This window comes from Manis pentadactyla, chromosome 11 (assembly GCF_030020395.1).
Source record: "Manis pentadactyla isolate mManPen7 chromosome 11, mManPen7.hap1, whole genome shotgun sequence".
Lineage (NCBI taxonomy): Eukaryota > Metazoa > Chordata > Mammalia > Pholidota > Manidae > Manis > Manis pentadactyla.
Window position 1 is genome coordinate 15,523,053 of NC_080029.1, and position 23,718 is coordinate 15,546,770.

The 23,718-nt window shown below is 40.8% G+C and overlaps 1 long non-coding RNA gene across 1 annotated transcript; it reads right to left on the minus strand.

Moving 5' to 3' along the window:
* Nucleotides 1–1,088: 1,088 nt before the first annotated feature.
* On the minus strand, nt 1,089–22,833 carry LOC130678856 (uncharacterized). The gene is made up of 2 exons (XR_008992425.1): nt 18,595–22,833; nt 1,089–1,689 (listed from the first exon to the last, which is right to left on the minus strand). It is a non-coding gene; the product is annotated as an uncharacterized LOC130678856 (long non-coding RNA).
* Between the last annotated feature and the right edge of the window lie 885 nt (nt 22,834–23,718).

The window sequence follows — 23,718 nt, forward strand, 5'->3', positions numbered from 1 at the left end:
GGGAGATGGAGGAACGGCCATAAGAAAAGCAAAGAACCACGAGAAAGGGGTCCCTGGAAGCCAAGAGAATAAATATTTCAAAAAGGATTGATATATTGTATCAAATTATGGTTGAATGAGGTGAAGATTAATAATTGACCATTGTGTTTGGCAACATGAAGCTCATCGATGACCGTGATATGAGTGGTTTCAATGAGATGGTTGAAGAAAGCTTGCTTGGAGTGGACTCAAGAGAGAATGAAATTAGGGAAAGGGAGACTGTGTGTAGCCAGTTTTTTTTTCAGAGATCGATCTATAAAAGCTAGCAAAGAAATGAGATAGCAGTTGAAGTAGGGCATGGAGTCAAGGATTTTGTGTTGAGATATGTTGCAGCATGTTCTGTGTGTTGATGGGAAAGATCTGATATAGAGGGAAAATTTGATGCAGGGGAGAAAGGAGAGAGTTGCAGCAAGATTCTTGAGTAGATGAGAGGAAATGGTGCCCAGTGCACATATGGAGCTTTTGGCTTTAGAAAGGAGTGCAGACAATTCACCCAGGAGGAAAGGCAAATTACATGGGAACAGATGCAGGTAGGCAGTAGAGGCAGTGGTGGGAGCTAATGGCAGTTCTCTCCGGATTGCTTCTCTTTACTTAACTGAAATAGAATTCAAGCTCATCAGCTGAGAGTGAGGAGGAGGGAGGAGGAGCTGGAGACTTATGGAGAGAAAGGGAAATGTGAAATAGCTCTGTAAGAGACTGGGCCAATGAATGAACTATGCAAATGTGATGAGACTGCTGGGCAGCAACGTGGACCTAAATTCAGCAGCTATGAATTTAAAGTTTGTGAGTGTGGAAGTAGGTAAAGAGTTGGATGTCATCAGAGTTGGAGATAAGGAGAGACACAGAGAGGGAGAGAGAGAGAGAGAGAGAGAGGTGGTGGGGGAGGGAGAGAAGAGACTGAGTGCACTTATTCAAGGGAGTCAGGAGAGATGAAGAGACTGTGAAATCTAATCTGGTCGTGAAGAGATGGGATGGTAGTGAGAAACAGTACAAAGGTCTTGGATCAGCTATAACCTTTCTTGGAGAAGTTTTCAAATTGTACAAAAATAGATATTGCTACTTTTTAATATGAAGTGTTAAGAGTATGCTAAGATGCAATTAAAATAAAACCCAAATTTCAGTGGCATAAAAAACAAAAAGCCATTATCAGAGGATTCACCTCGATGGCAACCTTCCTCCATACAGTCACTTAAGGGCCCAGGTTGGTAGTGCCTCTGCTGACTTCAATATGTGACATCTGGGGGTCATCCAAAGCCTTGTCACATCAGTCAGCCAGTAGTGAAGAAGGGGATAGAGGGACAAGGTGAGATGCCTTTATGGGCCATGCTTGGAAAGGCATGTATCCCTCCACTACATTCCACTAAAGAGAATTTAGTTGCTTCTTTGCAGGGGTGCTGAGAAATGAAGTCTTGCTGTGTGCCTGGAATAAGAAGACACTGGGTTTTGGTAGACAGCTAGCAATCCGTATCATGATCAGCCCCTTTAGCCAACATCATCCCTCATATAAAATATACTCACAAGTTCCTTAAGGGAGAAAATTCCAAATTTCATCCAGTTACTACATCTGTCTCAAATTCTAGATCTTCAGGAGATGGTGAGATCTCTCCTTCAGGTTCAGATATGTTTCCTGAAGGTCCAGCATCCTGTGAACTAAAAGACAAGCTATCTGTACTCCAACTGCCCATCTGATATATAAAAATGGACAGGATCACCACATTAAAAACTCCCACAGCAGTTCCTGGTCCGCAGCAATAAAGGAATCCCTTTGGAGAGGTACGTGAAGACCCTGACGTCCAGAGAAAATGTCTATAGACTCTGGGTCATTCCTCTGCTAGGAACTTTCTTGTCCACTGTTTTTAGTAGCCCTAGGCTCTGCCCTTCTGGAGAATATTCTTGTCCATTATCTCCATGGCCACATATGGGGTAGATATTGTGGAGTATTTTATTAGGAATTGTACACCCTTCAGAGCCCACTTGAGGCTTGTGCATGAGAGTAATTTTACAGACACAAGCTTGTGGTTTCTGAGCAATACAGTTTGCTAAAGACCTTGATAGGCTTCTGACCTACTTGTCTCCAGATAGTTTCACATAGTAGCAAATAAGCCTGAAATTCTTTCCTAGGCCTGTCCTAAACTCTGCTTTTCTTGCTCAGTCTGTTCCACCTCATGGAATCTACAGTGATGTCTGAAAGATAGGCTTGGGTGGCGAGGCAGCATCCTGAGTAATATCTTTGATGCCACTGGTCTGGGTCTCCTTTTTTTTTTAGTTTTTTTCTGATCTGCACACCTTATCTTCTAGTATCTGCGGTACAGAAACCATCAGTTTTACCAGCACTGAGAAATTCTGAATTTTTAAAGTCTTTTTATTCCGTTCCACTTTAGCTGGTGAACCAGTCACTTCTTGCCCGCGTTCATCTCTTTCTTGTAATACTTTGCTAAAAGAAATAATAGCAGCCAACACACACATATATTTCCTTCTCTTTCCAAATGCTTTCCTTAGAGTGACAGACTTAATAGGCTCTTGGTCTGCCTTCAAGTTATCATATATGATAATTTTGTTTATTTTTTTCTGTGCATATTCTGGGGCTCTAGCTTTCCAGCCTTTGATATCCATTTTGTTTTCCTTCCTTCAGTTTGAACGCCATGCATTTTAGGTGCTGGTTATAGCTCACTTTTAGGTACTGATTTCCATATTGATTAGGGAAGATGATAAACAAATGGACACCTAAAATTCAGTGTTTTACATAAAAATGTGTTCCTGTCTCATGGAAGGACTTAAGGTCAGAGCCAACAGCTAAATGAATGAATTCTTTTTAAGGATCAATGATTAGAACTAGTTATAACAAGTGCCTCATAAAGATAAAACTATTCAATTTCATCTGATTTGCAGCAATGGGGATAGATGAGGAGAACTATCTTTTGAAGGTTCTTGGTTTTTCCATTTCTTGGGATTTCCTTTGTTTTGACAAAACCACAAGATAGGATTTGAGAAAAAAATCATGACAGGGAAGCTATTTTAAAGGAGAAAACGGTGTACCATACATCTCAATTTATATTTCAGAATAAAATGATAATGCTTTGCTTATAACATGACTTAAGGTCAGCCTTAACCTAAACATGCTTTTGAAGAGCAAAAGAAATAATTTTTCCCTAACCCTATAGTGGGCTGAAATGGTGGTATCCTCCATGTAGTGTTATTTATATTGAATAACTCAGACTTTGGGAAATACCCTAACAACCATCATGATAACTGTGTTGCTCTGAGGTCAGATCACCCCCTGTAGGTGGAGGTGAGTGTTTTCATGTAAGGAAACTGATGTGAAAGGGTGGGAAAATGGAAGGCTAAAGAGGATTCAGTCTTTGGCTGTGTTCGATTTGAACTTGTTTTTCTCTCCTGGAAGAGCAGAACCGAGAAAGGAATGCAAAGGCCAGATTTTGGCTTATGATTCCCCCAAGCTAACTGTGGTAAGGCAGGGACATGGAATGCAGCATCATGATTAATTTTCCTGCCTATGATTAAAAATGCTGAGATATAAATAGTATAGTAAGAAGAGGAGGGACTCCATCTTAAGGCTAAGATTCCATTTCAAAAACCAGGGAGGTAGGAGATAAGATTGCTAACATATTTTACAGTAATCAGACAGTAACTGACCCTATCTTAAGACAGGGCAAGTAGTCCTAAATGATATGTCCCCATTGCTTGAGGGTAACCCCTATCTTGGAGAAGAACAGTATCTTGGATCAAGAAATTCCTTGTGTTAAGTTTATCTTAACAGAATATCTAGAGGACAGACTGTGGATGGTGACACAATGTCTTTCACTGGAGATGTCAAGCCTATGTCCCCTCCCCTGCCCCATTCTTGAAAGCCTTAAAAGACACAATCATAAGCCCTTAAGTGCACCTCCTCTCTGAGGTTGCCCACACTCTCTTTTCTTTAAATGTGTACTTTTTGCTTTAAATAAGGCCTTCTCACTGCTCAACTTCTTGCATTTTGTCTCTGTGCTCTTCCAGTGGTAAGTGTCTTTGTTACTTGGCTATTTCATACAATTTTGAGACTTAAGCAGAAGTCTTCATTCTCTCTGTCCTACTTTAGAAAAATAGGGAAGGGCTACTAAGATCTCTGATGTGGGCTTGCAAGTTCCCGTCGCCTGGGTGACCCGGACAGGACTGCAGCTGTATGATCATGCTCTTTAGCAGCCTGCCCCCAAAATATCCTTTTCTTGTCTTTGGGAAGTTGTCAGACCATAATCTCACTCCATCCAGTGCTCTGCGGCTGCCCCAGTTCCTGGGGTGGCAGGAGCTTAATTCCCATCCTGTGCAGATTGAAGCGGGTACTGGACGCCAGGTGACCCTGGCTTCAGGAGTTGGCAAGGGATCTGCCCTACAGTGTGCAGGAGTTCAGTGAGCTCTCCCTTCCTCTCTGCTGCTGTACAGCTGCTGGCATTCACTGCTCCTCTCGCTTTAATGAATTCCTTCCTTATCTACACTCATCAAACCTGTTCAAGAGTTCTTTCTCGATCAGAGTCAAGAACCCTCCCCTGTCCAAGCTGAGGTTTCACCGAGTGCACAGGGGGAGACCTTCCCAGATGCAGCTGCCTGACATCATAACTAATTTTGGCAACACTTAGTCATGTTTCGAATGGTAGTTCTATCATACCCTAAACAACCAATAAAGATTTCTGAAACCTTTTTCACTGTAACCATGAAAAACAGATACTGAAAACTCTATGATGCAAAATTATACTTTAAATTGAGTTATTAAAAGGCAAATATTCTTGTAACCACCACCAAGTCAAGAAATGGAACTTGGCCAGCTATGGCAGAAGCCTTCTACATACTGGAACCCTCTTTCCTAAAAGTAACCATATTCTTGATTTTCACTACAATCACTTCCTTTTTAAAAAAGATTATTTCACCACTCGATTATGCTGTAATTATACTGCAAGAGCATATAACTGTTACACACTATAATCTTTCTTGCCTACTTAACTTTCATTTCAACTTAATTCTTTAAGTAACTATATGCCAGTGTTTTCCTATTAATGTTTCAAAATGTCTAGACTTTGTTCTCCAGCAGATTCAAAAAAGTTAAGGGAAAAATATTGCCTGAATTCTTACGTGTCAATTAGTTTGTTTGAAGCCTTTGACATTGGAAGTCAGTTTGACTGGTTATAAAACCTTTGGCTCACATTTTTTTCCTTGAGTATCTTAAACATATTAATTTTCTTCTGGAGTGTTGTAAAAGTCTGACAGCAGCCTAATTTTCTTTTCTTTGAGTCACCTGATCATCTTCTCTCGATGCTCACAAATAAGTTTGTTATATACAAAAGCCTGCTCTTAGCATTGCTTTGGGAATTAGGAGAGGGTCATGTCCAAACTTGGAGGGAATTGAGAAGGAATACATTATGAGGTGGTAAAAGGGTATGTACCTGGCTTTGGGGAAGCAGTGGTTTCAGCATGGACTGCAGGAGCAAGTGAATGAGCCTAATGCACCTTCTATATACCAGTATTGACTCATAAGACTGTATAATAAAATAGAGGCCTCAATCACAGTACCAAGCAAAAAAAAAAGTTTTTTAAAAGAAATAATCCAAGACTTCTGATTTAAGTCACTGTCCATCACTGTAGTACGATGCCACAGAGTCACTACTTGTCTTCTCTGTGCTACACTGTCTTCCCCATGACCCCCACACACCACGTGTACTAATCATAATACTCCTCAATCCCCTTCTCCCTCCCTCCTCATCCACCTTCCCCTACCCCTCCCCTTTGTAACCGTAGTCCCTTCTTGGAGTCTGTGACTCTGCTGCTGTTTTGTTCCTTCAGTTTTGCTTCGTTGTTACACCCCACAAATGAGGGAAATCATTTGGTACTTGTCTTTCTCCGCCTGGCTTTACTAGCACTAATTGTTAATATGATGGTTGATTCATAATAGAAACTTAAACAAATTTCCTTAACCTGAGAAAGGAAACCATTAAAAACCCAAGAGCAAATATTATACTTAATGGTGAGACCTGACAAGGATGTCTATTAGATTCCAGCTTTATTCAACATTATTTTGTAAGTCCTAGTTAGCACAGTAATATAGGAAAATAGATAGAAGTTAAAAGGGTAGGTAAAGAAAAGTTAAATTGTCATTATTTGTGAGCAAAGTCAATATCTATATAGAAAACTAAGGATATTGAGAGACAAATAGCTGGAACTAAAAAAGAGACTTTGTCAAGGTTTCTAGGTACTAGATTATCTTACAAAAAATGAATTCATGCTTGTACATCAACAACAAAGGATAAAAATTTAAAAATATCACTTAAAGTATAAAAAATCTGTAAGTGACAATCTAGAAGTGACCTAGTAATAAATCTAGTAGAGAAATCTAAGATCTTTATGGAGACTATGATAAAACTTTATTGGAGGGTATAAAAAAAAGATTTACACAAAATAGAAACCTATGCTAACTTCCTGGGTGAAAAGTCAGAAACATGTAAAATTTCTTAAAATGTATCCATAAAACTCAGTGCAATTCTAATTAAATTTCAACCAGGGTTCCTCACAGAATTTTATAAATTGATCCTAGTCCATGGAAGTGTAAAGGACCAAGAATAAAAAGAAAATTTTGAAGGAGAAAAATGAATGAGGGGAGAAAGACTCTCCTTACCAGATACAAATATTTATTATAAAGCTTGTATGGTAATTAACACAGTGTGATAATAGTGTAGAAATAGGCCCAAAGGCTCAATAGAAGAGGAGAGAGAATAGATACAGACTCAGGTGCAGGCCAGAACTAGGACACATGGGAAAAGTGGCATTGCAGAGGGAAGGAGGGATTCAATAAATGGTGCCCCAAATGTTGGTTTCTCATGTGGAAAAATATAAAAATTTAAGTTGAGTGTTACCATACCACTCATTAAAATAAGTTTCAGACAGTGTTCTAAGTATTAATCATAGGTTCCCCAACTTAAGGAAGTGGCATACTTGTCACCTACATGATGATTTATAATCGATGACATGAAGAAACAGGGCAGAGAGGGTCTGAGGTTGAAGGACCAGCATTTGCCCAGATGCAGAAAGGAGCAAGACACGACAAAGGAGGCCCGTGTGATGGAAACTTAGGGAATGGGGCCAGGTAGCCAGAGTTGAGATTTGATACAGTATTAGGGTCACTTCAGACCTCAAAGGTCTTGTGGGCCGTGTTAAGGGGTCTTAGAATCTCTCCTAAGGGCAAGAGAAGCCAAGAGTTTTCAGCAAGTCCTGATCAGACTTTTTTAAAGATCCCTCCAGCTGTTGTGTGAAGAATGGATATAAAGGGACAGGAGTGGACATGGGAAGGCCACACTGGAAGTTTTATCAGTTGTGCGGGGGCTTGTATTATGGAGGTGGCTGTGAGATTACAAGAGAACCATGTTGGAAGGATTGACCTCAAATGTGGAAAGGTCACAGGAGCAAATGCATGTTTTGTTACAGTTCTTCCCATCATTTTACCCAAGAAGGCTAAATCTCCAAAGGCAATGAATCTCTCAAAAATTGCTAAGGCCAACAAAAATGACTTTTGGAATCCCTACTATTCTCACGTATACTCCAACTCTCAAAGGGGAATTTGAGCTTCCTCAGTGAAATAAACCCTGCGGAGTTGTTACATCACGTACAGCCTTTGGGGGATAAACATCCACAGAATACGCACGATGCAGGCTATCAGCTTGTTTTGAAAAAGTCTTGTTTCTAGAAAACAGATATTGAAAGGGAAAACAACATTTTTAAATTGTTTTAGATTGAAAAAAAAGGGAAATTTAAAATGTATTAGTGCTAACTCATCTGCAGGCATACCTTGTTTTATTGTGCTTTGTAGATACTGTATTTTAGGAACTTAAGATCTGTGGCAACCCTGGATAAACTGAGCAAGTTTAGCAGAGCCATTTTCCCACAACAGTTGCTTACTGCGTGTCTGTGTCACATTTTGGTAATTGTCGCAAATTTCAAACTTTTTCATTATTATATTTTGGTCATCTGTGATCAGTGATTACCACTCGCTGACAGCTCAGATGATGATTAGCATTTTTTATCAATAAAACATTTTTAAATCAAGGTATGTGCTTTGTTTTTTAGATATAATATTGCACATTTAATAGACTACAGTGTAGTGTAAACATAATGCTTATATGCACTGAAACCAAACCATTCATTTGCCCTGCTTTATTGCAGTGGTCTGGAACAGAACCCACAGTATCTCTGAGGTCTGACTGTATTTGTGTTTCTGGTCATTGCTTGCAAGAATAGCCATGTCACCTGCCATCCATTCATAGACCTGTAGTAGTGTGCCCCAAAAGGACTCTCAGGAAGTGTGGGTTTTTGAGATATTTCATGAGCACATGCAGAACATGCCAAACGCCTCCCTCTTGGAGCGGCACCATGGCTCGTTAGCACATTAAAGGCTTTGGAAGTTCTTTTACTTAGTTCATCTGCCAAACTTCTCTGACCAAGGCACACTCATTAATGTTTTTCATTTAGCATCCTTAAAATTAAAAGTTGCACAGAACACCCTCTGGTAGGTGCTGGTTCACGATTGCTCACCTGGCGCTTAGCTCTCTGGAGGGGCATTTTTGCTCACCATGTCTCTGTGAAGTCTCGTCAATGTGCTCTAGCTGTGAGCCCATTGCCCTGGTGACCTCCTGACATCAGCAGAGTCTTTTCGGTCACAATGTGACAGTTTCTTTCAACTTCTTTTTCCAATTCCTGAATGTCTAAATTAATCCCAGTGGTACCAGCCATTACCAGGGTTGAGACCCAGACCTTGGCAGAGACATTCCTGGCTCTCCTGCTTCTGATTTCATACTGATCATGTCACCCAGACACCTTAGCACTTGCTCTGTGTCAACAAGATGTCCTTACCCCAAGCGCAGGGGGTTTAGTCCACGGGCAACTTGGAGGTTCACAGCAGGCCACGTTGCCTGGCTCCTTTCCCATCCCTCTTCTTCGCCTTCACTTCTCTAGTCCCTCAAAGGCCATCTAATTCCTCTCCTTGTCATATGCATGTGATTTTTGGAAACTACTTTATTTTGAGCATATCTTTGGGAGGAATCATATTTTACCCCAAGCATCAAATACTTAAAAGGATTTCTACCATGTAATGGCATGTCCTTACAAGAATTTTGATTACAGGTTCCCATTTCATTGTTTTTGAAACTACGTATAGATAAAAAAGAGTGGGAAGATACCAATAATAGAACTTGCTCAATGAATGTAGGATCCTCTTTCCGTTCCCCTCTCTGTTGGTCAAAAGTGCTATAGTCAACTCTGGCTGCACATTACAACTATGTGAGGAGCTTTTATAATACAGATATCTGGGCCCTACTTTTAGAGAGTCTGGTTTAAATGGTGGAGTCCATGCACCAATTTCTCAAGCACCCCAGGCAACTCAGTTGTACATGTCAGAGTAGGGTTTCACTGATATAGAACATGGAATCAATGAAGGTGAAAAATGCCATCAGTTACCAAATCATGAGAAAGAAGAAGTGCTGAAATATTCCACAAAGAACTGATATACCTGATCACCATAGCACCTAGGGAGCTATTCACCTGATCACCCACAGCTCTTCAGACACACCTCTCTCCCCAGAGGCTCAGAAAAGCATAATAACAGAGTAATTTACCTCTGCTCCTGTCCATCAGACTCCAAGCTTGTGAGAATGGGAAAATAATTCTATAACTTTTAGGCAGTTTGCCTATAGCTGTCATTAGTTAGATGTTACACTTAAAAGATTACTGCCTGCGATAAACATTCAACCAGCTCCCATACAGTCAGTACAGGACATTAATAACAACCACTAGCAATATAGCCAGGAAATAATCCTACCCTGATGGTTTGATTCTGAGAAAACATGCTAAAAATATGTGCTGCTGAGAAGTGCCTGGCCTTAAGGCTTAGGTTATCTAAGAAAAAGACCTGATTTGTGGTCTACAGGGCAAGCATTGTACATCTACTTTGCATCTGAATAATTTCACAATATTACCTTGTGCCTAAGTAATGATTTAAAAAATACCCTGTATTGTCAATTTCTGTACATACTAATGTGTAGAATCATCATTACTTATATCCTTTGTTAGAAAGCATAGGTAACCTTGTAAGGAAGCTCCCTTCTCCACAGCACTTTCCTTCAGAAGAACTGTGTTTCCCGGGCAGCTGTTCTAAACTTGGGCTCAAATGAAACTCTAATAACTCTTTTCTGGAGTTTTACTCTAGGATTTTCTTTTCATTGACAAATTCTAGGTCCATTCCTCATACCTACAGTCTGAACCTAGGATCCCTTGGACGCACAGTGTAAAGCAAAGAGCTTCAGTACAATCCAGAGATCAGGGGCGAAGGATAAAGAGAAAGTAGGAGAGACCTATGGAGAGTCAGTATAAGGATGTGTTAGTGAGCAGGCTGCCACTGGGTGTGACCAGTGGCTCAGTTCTGTGGGTCCATCCCCTGAAAAGACAATAACTGAATCTCAGTGCTGTCCACTGTTCAAGGCAGGGATAGGAATTACCCAGTAGGGAGCTAATGAGCAGTTAACTTGCTTATCCATTTTATATGGATGATTGGTCCAGAGTCTGGAAGAGACAGGATTGGAAAACTAGGGACCAGAAAGTCTTGGGAAGAAGTAGATGGACCTATGGGGGTCAGCACAAAGTGTGCAGGATTATTGTCCACGAGAGAGCCTCACCTGAAGAGGGGTCTCTCAACGATCAGAGGGAACAGGTGACTGACCTTGTATATGTCAGCCAGTCTCTCTGACAGCCTTTGTGCTGGACAATGGGCCCACGAACAGAGAGGTCATGTGGCAGAGATAGAGGCTGTGTGGGCTCGCTCCGATATAGCTGGTGCCACTCTTCAGTGCCCAGCCTGCCTGCCAGCTGCAGAGACCGCAGAGATCAGCCCGCCTTTTGGTAGCAGATTGATTACAACAGACATCTTCCCCTTTCGGGGGATGGAAATTTGTCCTTAACAAGAGCTGATACCTGATCTGAGTATAGGTCTGTTGTTATACATACAGAGTTTATACATAATTGCATTGCAACAACTATGGTCCAACAAAAGCAAGGCAAGTAAGGGCTCAGACTCCTCAGAGATGAAGGGAAACGTCGCCCCATCAGGACACCAGCCCCGCCCGCTGTCCTCTTGGACACTGAGACAAGAATAATCTGCCCAGAGCACACATTTAATCATGTCATTCACTTGCTTAAAACTTTTTAATGGCTACCTATTGACCTCATTATACAAGTCCAAGTTATTTATTGGAGCTAGGAGACTAAGATTTAGCTTCTTTCTATCCTTTATCTTTTGCCACTTCCTCCCACACCATCAGCTCTAACAACACTGAACTACTTTCATTTCCTTAAAATGGAGCCAGGCCTTTGTGTGAGTTGCCCCTTAGCCTGAAACGCCCTCCTTCACTTGATTAGTGTCTCCTCAGCCCAGCAACTGTTCTTGGATCCTTCCTGGATCAAGATTGAGCTAGTAGTGGTCATGCCACCTGCCCTTCTTAACTCTTACTGTAACACTATGTTGTATTGCTTGTCCTGGATTCCTTATCAGGCTATATAAGCTTCCCTAGCACTTGACAAAAATTAGGGGAAAGAATTAATAAATAAATCAAGTGCTTTTCTTTCTATTAAATTATTCTCTATCCCTTATAATATCACTTAAAAAAAAGATGGATGTACTTTTCTCATGCACTTCCTCAATGTACTTAAAACATAAAATGAAATGGAATATGAACAGCATGAAATTGAGAAGTTTACCAGGGGGTAAAATTTATATCATTGGGCTTCTTACAGTCACCGTTTAGAAAAATTAAATTCCATATACAGATTCTCAGTCATTTAGCAATCTCCTTCTACGTTTTTGTATTTAAAATACACTATGTTGTATTTTTACCACATCAATGTATTGCAAAGCTGAACCACTCCCTCTTGACCATTTATCTCATTGATGGCCTTGAATTTTATGTGATCCTAATAATTAGCATTTAGACTTCATAATAACTGACAGAACAGCAATTTGATACCGGTAGTCCCTTCTCAGTTATTAACTGAGTCCTCAGGGGCTAGTGGCAGTCCCTTTCCCAGCAAAGTATCTGCAATTTATCTGCAATGCGTACATGAGTGTCTCCTAAAATCAGACGCGCAACCCCCCTCTGCATCTTGACTCAAGTAAGACCCTCTCCTCAGTGGAAATCAATCAGATTTTATCCTAAGAGAGAAAGAAAGAAAAAAGCCACTAGAATAACATGCAAACAGGCTTTAGGGCAAAGTGATTAGGGTTATAGGCTCTGGACTCAGACGTTTGGGTCTAAATTCTTGTTCTGCTCTTAGCTTCTTTAACCTTCAGTCCTCTCATGTGTGCTGGAGATTATGACATTTACTTCACGGGACTGTTGGGGAAATGAAGGAAAATATTGTATGTAGAGTGCTCAACACATAGTACATTCTCAATGTACTCAATGGCAGCTATCGCTGATGAGTTCCCAAGAAACTGGGTCCATAAGGGAATCTGGTCAAAAGAGTCACAGGAACCTGAATATTTAGAGCAGGATTGGGAAGGGGGGGCGACAAGAAAGGAGGAGGTGAGAGGGGAAGAGAGAAGTGTGGCCTTTTTCTAAGGTAGGTTTTTTTAAAAAATCAAACCAGGACTTCCTATCTGGTGTTTGGAAATCTAGGCAATTGTCCTAGGAGCTAACAGTGCAGAAATGAACTGATAAGACTAGTTACAGGTATGGAAAATACTCTCAACAAACTGCAGGGGAGAGATAGCAGGAAGGTCCGTGGCTGATCCACTGCTTCTAAAGGACTTTCACAACACGCGGGGACACATTCTGTGTGTTTGCTTACTCAAAAATAGGTAATAAGCGTGGTGACTCACTAGTCAGCAGAAAACCTGGTGAACTTTTTTCTTTTAGCAGTAAGTAGAATCACAGTAAATAATTTCGTTAATGCAATCCCGGGGTAAACTGGAGATTAATTTATCATTAATTCATTTCAACTTGCACATGGTAAAAAATACTGACACATGTAGAATGAGTCAAATGGGCTTTAGAACTTTTCCTGATGTAAGAATTACAAAAATTCATGCCCATAAGTAAAACATATTAATATATTTCTTAGGCTCACATATTCAGGTTGAAATAATTGATATAAAACTAGTACCTTATCACTCTGCAGACACTTTTATATACAGTATTTCATTTGTAGTGAATAACAAATACCATTAGATGGGCAGGGGAAAAATATATATTAAAGTTGAGGAAACTCAGTCTAGGAGAAGTTATCTGATTTGTCCAAGTTCACATAGCTGGTAAACAAAGGAACGGGTCCTATGAGCCCAACGCAAGCAGCCCTAGTGGACCTCACTGACACTGTTCTTACGTATGTCCACAAGCCCACACGTCCTAACAGGTTTTTACTACAGATGTTTACCTGACGATGGTGCAATAGAGGTGTTTAGACAAGAGCACATGTTCACACTTCTTGTGGCTATTTCCATGATTTGGCCCATGAGCAGAGTATCGATTTAACTGAGAAACTGAATACTTAATCCTCTTTTGGACCCACTCTTCACCCTTCTCCATCTAGCTTTGAGCCTGGAGAGGATGACCTTTTGAATCACAGTGAGATTCCTCTCCTCTGAATTCCTGGTGGGGTTCATCCAGCAGGAAGTTCCAGCAGGAAATTAAAGGACCAAAGGAAGGATTAGGTATTGGTCCATTTCCCCAGCTCCCATTTTGAGGCTGTGTCCTTACTAAAGGTCACAGCGTTGGCCCAGCCACCCTCCCTGGACCGTCCTCTGTGACTCTAGGTGCCTTCAGGGCCAGGGGTGTCAGGGTGCCCAGAAGTTACAGCCCCTATGCTCTGCACCATCCCTGTGGCTTCCTTACACCCTGCCCTCACCTTTGCAAATATCTCTTTATTAAACTCTCCTCAGATTTCTGAATTTGAGTGAGTCCTCTGCTGTCTGCCAGGATCCCTCCCGATATTACCTTCCAGAATGAACATTGTAGAAGGCATCTGTTGTCTTTGGAAAGAAGTCCAATTTTTCCCCTTTTATAAGATTAAATAAACTAACATCTCTCTCAACTCAGAATAAGACAAGGCGTGTGTCTGGTGTCACAGGTGTATGCAGACCACACAGCCTAGAGGGAAGAAGTCATAGGAACAGACTCCCTTCCCTCCTTTTGGGAACAGCATTCTGATTTTCCTTGGAGAAGCCACCTTCTCTCCTTTCAGCCTCTGGGGTCAGGGTCTTCGGAGCAGGCGTGGTCTTAGGAGGAAACTGAGAACTCTACAGCTCTATCTACAGCGACTGGTTTAAAGTGGGGAACAAAGGCAGAGGAACCAGAATCATTTTTTTTTTTCACTTCTGTTGACTTTTGCCAACATTATCATGAAAGAGATTCTTTCCTCCCACTGGATTTTCTAAACTGTGGCATCTAAGCCTGGGGATACCAGCAGCCTTCTCTGAAAAAGCCAAAAAAGCAAACAGTGCAAATGGAAGATGCAAGAATGTGGTCCTGGCAACATGTTTTGAGCATTTGAATTCAGCCATACCTGAAATTTCCCCTGGACTTCTCTTCTTTGGGCCAAGAATTTTTTCTCTGACAGTTTTTCATTTGCATCCAGAAGAGTGTGCAATAAAGGATAAACTCCTGATCTGGGAGACTTGAAACTTACTTCAGCCTCGGTCATTTAGAAGTTGTATGACCTCTGCTAAGTTATTTTACCTCTCTGGCCTCAGATTCCTTATCTATAATAGGAAGATTTTGTACTAGATGTTCTTCAAATGCAGCTCCATATGAGCTACATACACATGGAGGAGAAACAGGAGCCAATCTTCCAACTCAGCTAGAACAAAAGTGATGCCTCCCAGTGAGTTCATTCTTTGGTCCCAGCACATTCAGAACAGTAGACAGGCAGCCCTGCTCTTCCCCCAGTAGAGGCTACTGCAAAGAAATATCCCACACAACCAGCCCTTGTTAGCCCCTTGGTGTTCCTAGGAGATCTCGTCTCATCTCACTCACTTCAAATCAATTAACCAAGTGCACCATGTAATTTTCATATTTCTCTTCAAATCTAACAAGCATATCAAATGACCAAGTAAATACTCAATACCTACTATAAATAAGAGGTGGTGCTAGGTACTGTGATTATGAGTCTTGGGTCTTTATGCATATCCTCCTTGCAAGAGTCTGAATTCATTTTCATCTAATGAATGCCAGAGAAACAAATGAGTTTTGAAGTAAAGAGGAAGAAATTTCTTTGGAAGAGTGTTTAATCCTCCTTATCCTCATTCTCCCAGCCCCCAATGATGAGGATGTTGTTTGGGGGCTATTCACAGTAGCTTTATTTTCTGCTATTGTTCTCCAGTGGATGAAACTTTATCTGACATAAACTAGGCTTGTGTAAAATGAATGTAACAGCATAATCCTGAACAATTTGTCAAACGTTTTTTGAATCATGAGGTCACATTTTTCCATCCTACATTTGGATTTGGGAAAAAAAACTATCGTCATCTTACCCTGAAAACCCCTTTCCCACTGATGGTGGAAAAAAACCCTTAAATTTGTGCATGGAAGGTATTTCAGTCTCTGCTAGCTTAAACAGCTTTTTAAAGATTTGTTTAGTATATTTTAGATAAATACTCAGTCAAATTCAAGATTCATGTTCTCTCTTAGGATGCTTCTTAGATATGCACAAGATGGTGCCTTCCGTAGCATGGCTTCTGGGTGGAAAGCATATCTTAACCTGTGCTCTTTGTGCTGAGGAAAGGGGTGACATCTGCCTTCTGGTCCTGGTGCTGTCCTCCGGACCTCTCTGGCCTTTGATAAGATGTCCGTCCCGTCCTTTGGACATCCTCCTGGCAGAAGCTGCAGACCCTTATAGTCACCATGTCTTGTGTTCTGGTGGTCTTGTGGGGGGTCTAGTGGTTCCCCCTTATGCTGGTCCTCACTAGAATGGCAGATCTTCCAGGTTTCAGCAGCCCTGGGTCTAGGTGGTCTGCTCTGCAGCCTCTGCCATAGGGTCATGTTTCCCCCCAACACTAATCCATCATAGGCCCACTGGCCTGCCTTGCTCTTCCTGGCCTGCCACCTCTGGGAGCGTGTGAAAATGCTGGGATACCTTTTCTGTACCACACCAGCTGAATTTTTCCCCAGTATCTTTTTGCATAAGCATGACATAACAACATGTCTATTTTTTGGTTCTGTTGTAGTTTTTCCATTTTGGGGCAGGAGGTCCCTGATGGTGGTCTCCTCCTGGAGCCCCAGACAGCAAACGGGGCAGGAGCCCTTTCTGCTTCTGGCTTGCTTCATTGACTTCTCTTGATCTGACTGTAGGGGTATGTCCTCTCTCTTTCTCTAGCTTTCTTTATCTCGTGGCTCCCTCCTAAAATCAGAAGGTGTATCTGCTTCATCTTTCTGCCCAGTGGGGCATCACCAAGTAATATCTTCATTTATGAATGAGGACTTTTTGATGCCTCCCTCCTTTTTCCTGGGCGATAAACTGGGTTTTACTGATAGAAGGGCTTTAGGAGAACATCATGTATATAGGAATAGAAAGTGTAACCATTTAATATCTTCTTATTATGATTCCTATTACATCTAGAAAATGTAAAGCTCTATGCTTGTTTCTAGGAAGGGAGCTGAGTATGGGCTTGGAGGAGACGCAGGATAACCCAGGGTTTCTGCTCTCAAGTAACTTTTGACGTGGTGGAGGAGACATGGAAGAGCACCACTGGCTAAGGCCAGGCAGAAGAACCCAAAGGAGCCCAGGGCCCAGCTCTCTGTTTGAACAAGCTCTCCGGGTGACTGTTATATGACTTCCATGTGAAAGTCTGAGAACCATGGCTCTGGACCCTACAACTGTGCAACCAAACACCTGGATCTGGGCTTGGAAGCACTGGCATTACCTGGGAGTTTGCTAGAAATGCAGTAACTCAGTGTCTACCTCCATTTAGTAAATAAGAACCTTTTAAGTCAAGACGTGCAGGTGATTCTTAAATAATTTAAGTTTTAGAACCTAGCGATTGGACCTATAATTAACCTGGTTGTAGGTCACAGGTAGATAGGATTATTTTAAAGAAAAGAATGTTTTCTTCTCTATTTCAGTAGGCCACATCTAGGTCAGAGCTTCACATCTGAGAGACAATGATCAGACTACGATGAACTGCACACACGAAAAGTAGTTTTATTTTTAGTTATTGGTCTACTTCCTGAATGACCAACCCGCTAGGTAGCAAGTTGCAAAAATTAATTTTGCTTGTGAATTAAAGATGTCTCCATCTCTTCCTGCATAAACTGTCTCACTGGGTTAACTCAACTACCTTGGGATAGATGTTGTATCTTTCAGATATACTCCACCTATCCTAGCTCCTCCCATGATGCTTCTTGGGTTGGGAGAGGCTCTAATAACCTTCTGGTGGCAGGGGGAGAGTCAGGGTTAAACTGGTTCACATGGCATTCTGTACAAATTAGAAAAAGATGTGTCTTCCCCAAGACACTTTCCTTGCAGTGTTGGAATTGTGATACTAATTTTGTTAGGACACTTTGCTGCAATATACTTAAAACTACCATAATAAATGTGCAAATCTACGATGTCTGTGAAATGAATGGTGCCCTGTGGACACAGATTTCTTGGGCAGTGCTCAACCTGCACAACTATGCTTATCCCTATTTTGGTACCACATTGATGTATTTTCCACAAAGATGAATGAAAAGGGGTTTCTCCTAGAGGCTTGCAGCTGCCTGCAGGGAAAGCAGATTACTAGCATCGACTGTTCTCCCTCACCCAGCCTGGAAGTTTCTAATGCTCCTCAGGCCATGAGGTTCAACAGTAGCCTCTGATGTCCTCATTCTAACTATTCCTTGTCTCCTCCTCACAGCCCACTGGGGTCAGGAGGCCAGGCATTTGCACTTTCTTGCATAACAGGAGTTTCATTTACATCACAACTGAATCCTCACTTCCCTTGGCTTACAGAAAACTCCAGATATAAGTCATCCAGGTCTGGTTCTTAATATGAAATGGGAGCCTAAGCGATTTAAAAAATCCTTTCTCCATAATGTCTGGCTTTTGAGACTCTGCTCACTAGTGACTCACAAATAATATTGATTCCCTTTTTTTTTTTTTTTTTTTTTTTTTTAGCTACAATTAACCCTTTTCCTTAAGCATGCAAACATTGCTTCAGTGAAAGGGCCCCTCTGGGCAGCAGTATTTTCTGCATCTGCAAACATATCAGGAAGGCTTTAACAAAAATTGTATTCGTTTACCTTTCTCCTGAGGGACCTTACTGAAGGCTGTACAAAGAAGCCCAGAGACTCCAACGTCTTGAATTTTTCCTAACAGTTCCCTGATGTGACAGCCTTGCTGGGCATTTTCTGAGTCCCAGGACGTAACAGGAAACAGCTTAAGCAGTCGTTTTGTTACGGGTTAATGACCAGGGCAGCTAACTTCACGGGCGACAGGTGTCCTCACGCCCTCTCCGTCATACCTCTTTGGCCTGCTTATTCAACAGTCTCGTCTGTAACTTACCTCACTCTTCCGTGATACACATTCCACCAGGAGCCTTCAGGGTTCAAGAAAGAAAACTGATTTAAAGTACACGGCATTTTGTTTGGTCCACGTAACCGCAGGGACGTGATGAGGAGACTCATCACGTAGAAGGATCCGGTTCTGTGCTCTTTGTTTGATTCCCTGAGTTCTCCTTTTTCCCACGTGTTGACTATTTTATAATCACGGAACGACCACAGAGATTCTGGGCATCTCATTGGCCTAGCGCGTCATCCAGAGCCTTTGTCCCAGCATTCCAAGCCGATTAGGTCACATGTCCACCTCTGACCCAATCACTATCACTGGTCCAGGGGATTGGCCTGCTTTGATGGACTTGCCTCGGGTACAGGCTCCAGTCCTGAATCCAAGAACCACATCAGGGTTTCCAAGTTAATCGTCAGTAGGTGTCAATAGTCTTGGAGCCAAGACCAGAAATTTTACAGTAATTTTGAGAAGGACCCTTTTAGGAGGACATTTACAAGTTCAATCACATATCTAAGAAGGGTCAATTAAATGATGAGAACTGAAGGCAGTATTTTTCATAGCATTGGCAATTAAAATCATTGAAGAGGGATTTGTTCATTGTATTTGATTTGAATTTAATTGAGCATACATCTTCTAGACCACAAAATTTTATTTTCATTCTAAAGCTTGCACTGGAACAATGATATGGAGACTTCTCTAGTTCATTCCTTTATTGGCTTGCTTTTTGAATATCTAATTGCAACAGTATTTGGGAAATTGTAATCTATTTGTTAAATGTATAAAAACCCACTTGTGTTTCATAAGGGGCTTAAGAAAATTACAGGCAGAAGAAAAATAGATTATGGCCTATTATAAGTTTAATGAGATGCAAATGCTATTAAATTATGATTACATTACTTTTCTTTGGGGGAAGAGCAGATTTAAACGGTTCTAAATAACATGTAATTTTTTTAGTGCTGAGATCTAACAATAATAAATTAGAAATTAAAAATCACACATATATTGAATTACATCTTGACTTTCATAGATAATAATTTCATCGTAGTAGACCAAATTGCAAACTGCTTATAGCTCAAATGTTCTATGTTTCTCATTAGGTGAAAAGTGGCCATTATTTTTTTATATGGGTAAAATAATGAAATAAAGACAAATCGTCAAAGTTATATCGACAGTCCTTCAGAAATTACACAATTAGCTTCTTACAAGTGGACTGACCAGTTTTAACCAGCTGGAAAAAAAACCACTGGAATGGCATAGGAAGTTTAAGCCAAGTGAAATTATCTGATGATTACTGAGCTTTCTAGGGAAATAAATGGTACAGACTGGATCTCACCATTCCCCTTCATTCATTACCAGTTCCTGGGGGAGATATTTTGTCTCTGTAATAGAAAAACGTCACCCTAAGTTGCTCTTTGCTCTTTGGGAGTGGCAGCTGGCCAAGAACTTCAAGGTCTGAATAGGACATGATCGCCACCTAGTGGCACAGACCGGGCCCCGTGTGTGATTTTTCTTGGCGAGTAGCAAGTAAATGATGTAGTAAAAAGATCTTTGGAGAGAAATCTTAACGCCCGTATCACTTCCCCCTCATCCAAGTTTGACCCGATTTTGCCATTGTCAGCTAATTCCTGCAAACATTCAGCTAGTGCAACTAAATAACATGAACTTAATCACAGTGTTCTCCATCCTGAATCCCTATGAAGTGCCAAAGAATAAAATAAAAATAGTGGTCAGTGTTTTTTGACTTGAATGGAATCAAGTGTTTATGCTATGAACAAAGAATAAAACAGGACATTCCTACTTTATTTTAAATTAGCTTCCTATTATTTTCCCCCAAAGTTGTCTGCCCAGGAGATGCAAATAAAACATTTTAGTCAGAATTGCATTTTTCCAGAATGGTAGAGGAGTGAAAAAATGCAGATACAAGTTTTCTTCCTTGGCAGCCACTTCTGCTGGGAAGGAAGAAAGGAGGAGGGACAAGCAGGGAGTAAGTATCTTAACAATGTCCCCTGGTTGCAGATTTAGTGAACAAGAAAATGAGAACACCCACATGGTGCATTTTTCCAAAGTTAAGGAGGCAATACATGTTACCTACTAGCTGGCATTCTACTAGTTGGTTTAGACATCTTATAAAGCAATACAAGCATATGCTAACAGATCCCAGGGATTGTTGTCTGTTTTTGTGAGACGGGGCAGGTGGTCTTCGTGTGTCTGTGAATATGTGTTATTTGTGTGTGGGTGTCTCTGGTGGAGGAACAGGCCTTCTAATTCATTGGCAAGGTTACCCATGGATCTAGACAAAGAAGTCCATTATCACAAAGGCCTTCCTGGGTCGGGTGTTGTGTTTCCATAGCAACCCGTGGGTGGGTTTAGCCAGAAAAGAACAGGGGCCCTACGCAGAAAGGACAGTGATGACAGCGATGGCTGGGCAAAAGGAAGCCCAGGGAAGATAAAAGTGTTGTAAAAAGAAGTGCCTATATGCCCTGCACCAGAAATTCTCTTTTAAATTAGTACTAATTAAAAATAAATAAATCACATGCACGAGGTTAACAGAGGCAATTGGCAAATAATTGTTTGATCATAACATTAAAGAATGGAAATACAATGCCTTGGGGAGGACTTTCAGCTCACACTGAAAAGAGAAAAGGGAGTAGGTCAGGTTGGGGAAGCAGATTTGCTCACGATGTTCCTGGGGAGAGGTACTAGATGATTTGAACCAAATGGGGTGGTAATTTTTGATGTCTTTTAACTTCTTCACCCATGAAGCCTCCCTCGACTAGGTAAGGAGAATGGAGGTTTTAAAAACCTGTTATGAGTCCTTTTATTGAGATGTCTATCCAAGATGTCAGTTCGTTAAAATTAAAAATAACATTCGATATAAGGAAATAAAAAGTCAAAGATGTGAACAATTTAAAAAGGGGTATCTGTCTGTTTATGGTCATGTCCATAGCACGGGTCTTCTCGGAGCTGTGAGCTCCTGGGAACGGGCGCTCTCGAGAACACCCCGGGACCAATGAAGGGCCAGAAGTTACCTGAGTGGGTGCATTTGCCCATCGGGAGGAGGCTCCCCCAGCAGCGACGTGCTGGAGCCAGCTCACATTGCTGCACCCCTACCCACAATGTCCCTCTCTCCAGGGACTTCTCTCTCTTGCCCACTAATCCTGATAAGGATGAGAGTAACTAGTAATAATGAACATTTAGAAATCTCATCACCATTTACCAAACATCTTCACCTCTACTTGTTGAACGTAGTTGATACTACTATTGGCCCTAGAGGAGCAACCACATTTTTTGAGGTCAAACAGTTCACCTGTGGATGATGAGTGGTGTTCCCATCTCCCTCTTCTGACAACAAAGTCCTGGGTAATAATAGCTACAAGCTCCTATTCCTTCCAAAAGTGCTTTCAGTTTTATGGGTACCTTTCACCACCGACCTATAAGCCTTTCGAAACTCAAGGATTAAGTTTCCAATGTTGGGATTGTAGATAATTTAAATCATGTCTAGAGTTCTTTGCCCTAAATAATATGAGCACCCTCCCGACATGGCTTCTCCGTCATTGGCCCTGCTTTCCGAGGAAGGTTAGGCTGCTCAGAGGCTTAGCTGCGTGATTCAGTTTGGAACATATCTCACAACATCCTGAATCAACGGTGTTGCTGTTAACCATTAAGTAGAACATTCTTCCTGAGGATGCCATGAGTTTGTATTTGATGCATCTCATCATATAACCAGCTGAGGAGTCCTACTCCGTTTTCTGCAACAGATCAGTTTAATTACTATCTATATGCTTTATTATATTTTGAAATATTAATTAAATAACTATCCTTTCCCTCTTCATTCTGGTCTAAATCCAATGACTATCCTGACTAACTCTGCATGCATAATGCGTATATGCCTTTTGTATTCCTAGGGAAAGGAATGATGGAAATGTTTAAAATATATGTGCGTGTGTGTGTGTGTATATATATATAAAGCAATAGTAGTATCTGCTTTCAACAAATAGAGGTGAAGATGCTTGGTAAATGGTGATGAGATTTCTAAATGCAAAAACCAGAGAATGCATGTGGCCTAAATACAGCCTCAAAACAAGATGGTTTTCTGGTGTATACCCAGACTGTTACAGAAGGTTTAAAAGAAAATGTGGTCAGTTTGTGCACTCACTGATTTTTCGGTGTGTTTCTCAGAATTCGTTATTGAAAGGATATTAGTCTTTCTTATTATTGGAACTTTTTGTTTTCTAATGTTGAGGTTACCAAGTAATACCAATACATTTGCTATCTGATCATATGTATACATATATATAAAGGCATAGCAACTCTGTAAGGGAGTCAGGATTCTTGGCTTCCTGACCTGGCTCTACTTCCAACTAACTGGGTGAGCTTGGGCAAGACACTTAACCTGCATCTGAGTTTCCAGATGTAGGTGAGGTTGTTTCTGGATCTTTTACTTTTCAAGTATTCAGCTCATGGCTGCCATTAATTTATGACTAATTAATCAAACAGTACAAACAATGTAGTTACTCTTCATTTTAATGGTGTATCTTTAGCCTTTTAGCATAGGTAAGTGTATCTCAGAGTGTCCAGACAGATTCTATTAATTCTCTAGAAACTTTATGACCAGAAAAATGCAAAGAACAGAGAATGCACATGGCCTCAAATATGGCCTCAAAACAAGATGGTTCTCTGTTGTATACACAAACTGTTACCAAAGGTTTAAAAGAAAATGTGGTCAGTTTGTGCACTCACTGATTTTTCAGTGTGTTTCTCAAAATTCATTATTGAAAGGATATTAGTCTTTCTTATTATTGAGATTGTTTGTTTTCTAATGTTGAGGTTACCAAGTAGTACCAATACATTTGCTATCTGATCATTTTGTGGGGAGGAGAAAGAATAGATAGGAAACCAATACTCAAGAGAAGGATAAGAGTTGGGTAAAAAAATCTTTAAAAATTGGTTAGGAAATCTTTACCTAATGTATATTTAAAAGTAGAGTAATTTCCTTAAAGATAAAATAAAAATTTTAAAGAATATATTATTTCAAGGTTCTTTAATTATTCTAGGTCCAAAAGGAAGTCTCTGACTGTGGATTTAATATAATAAATGCCTTTTTTTGTCAACAGTATGTCC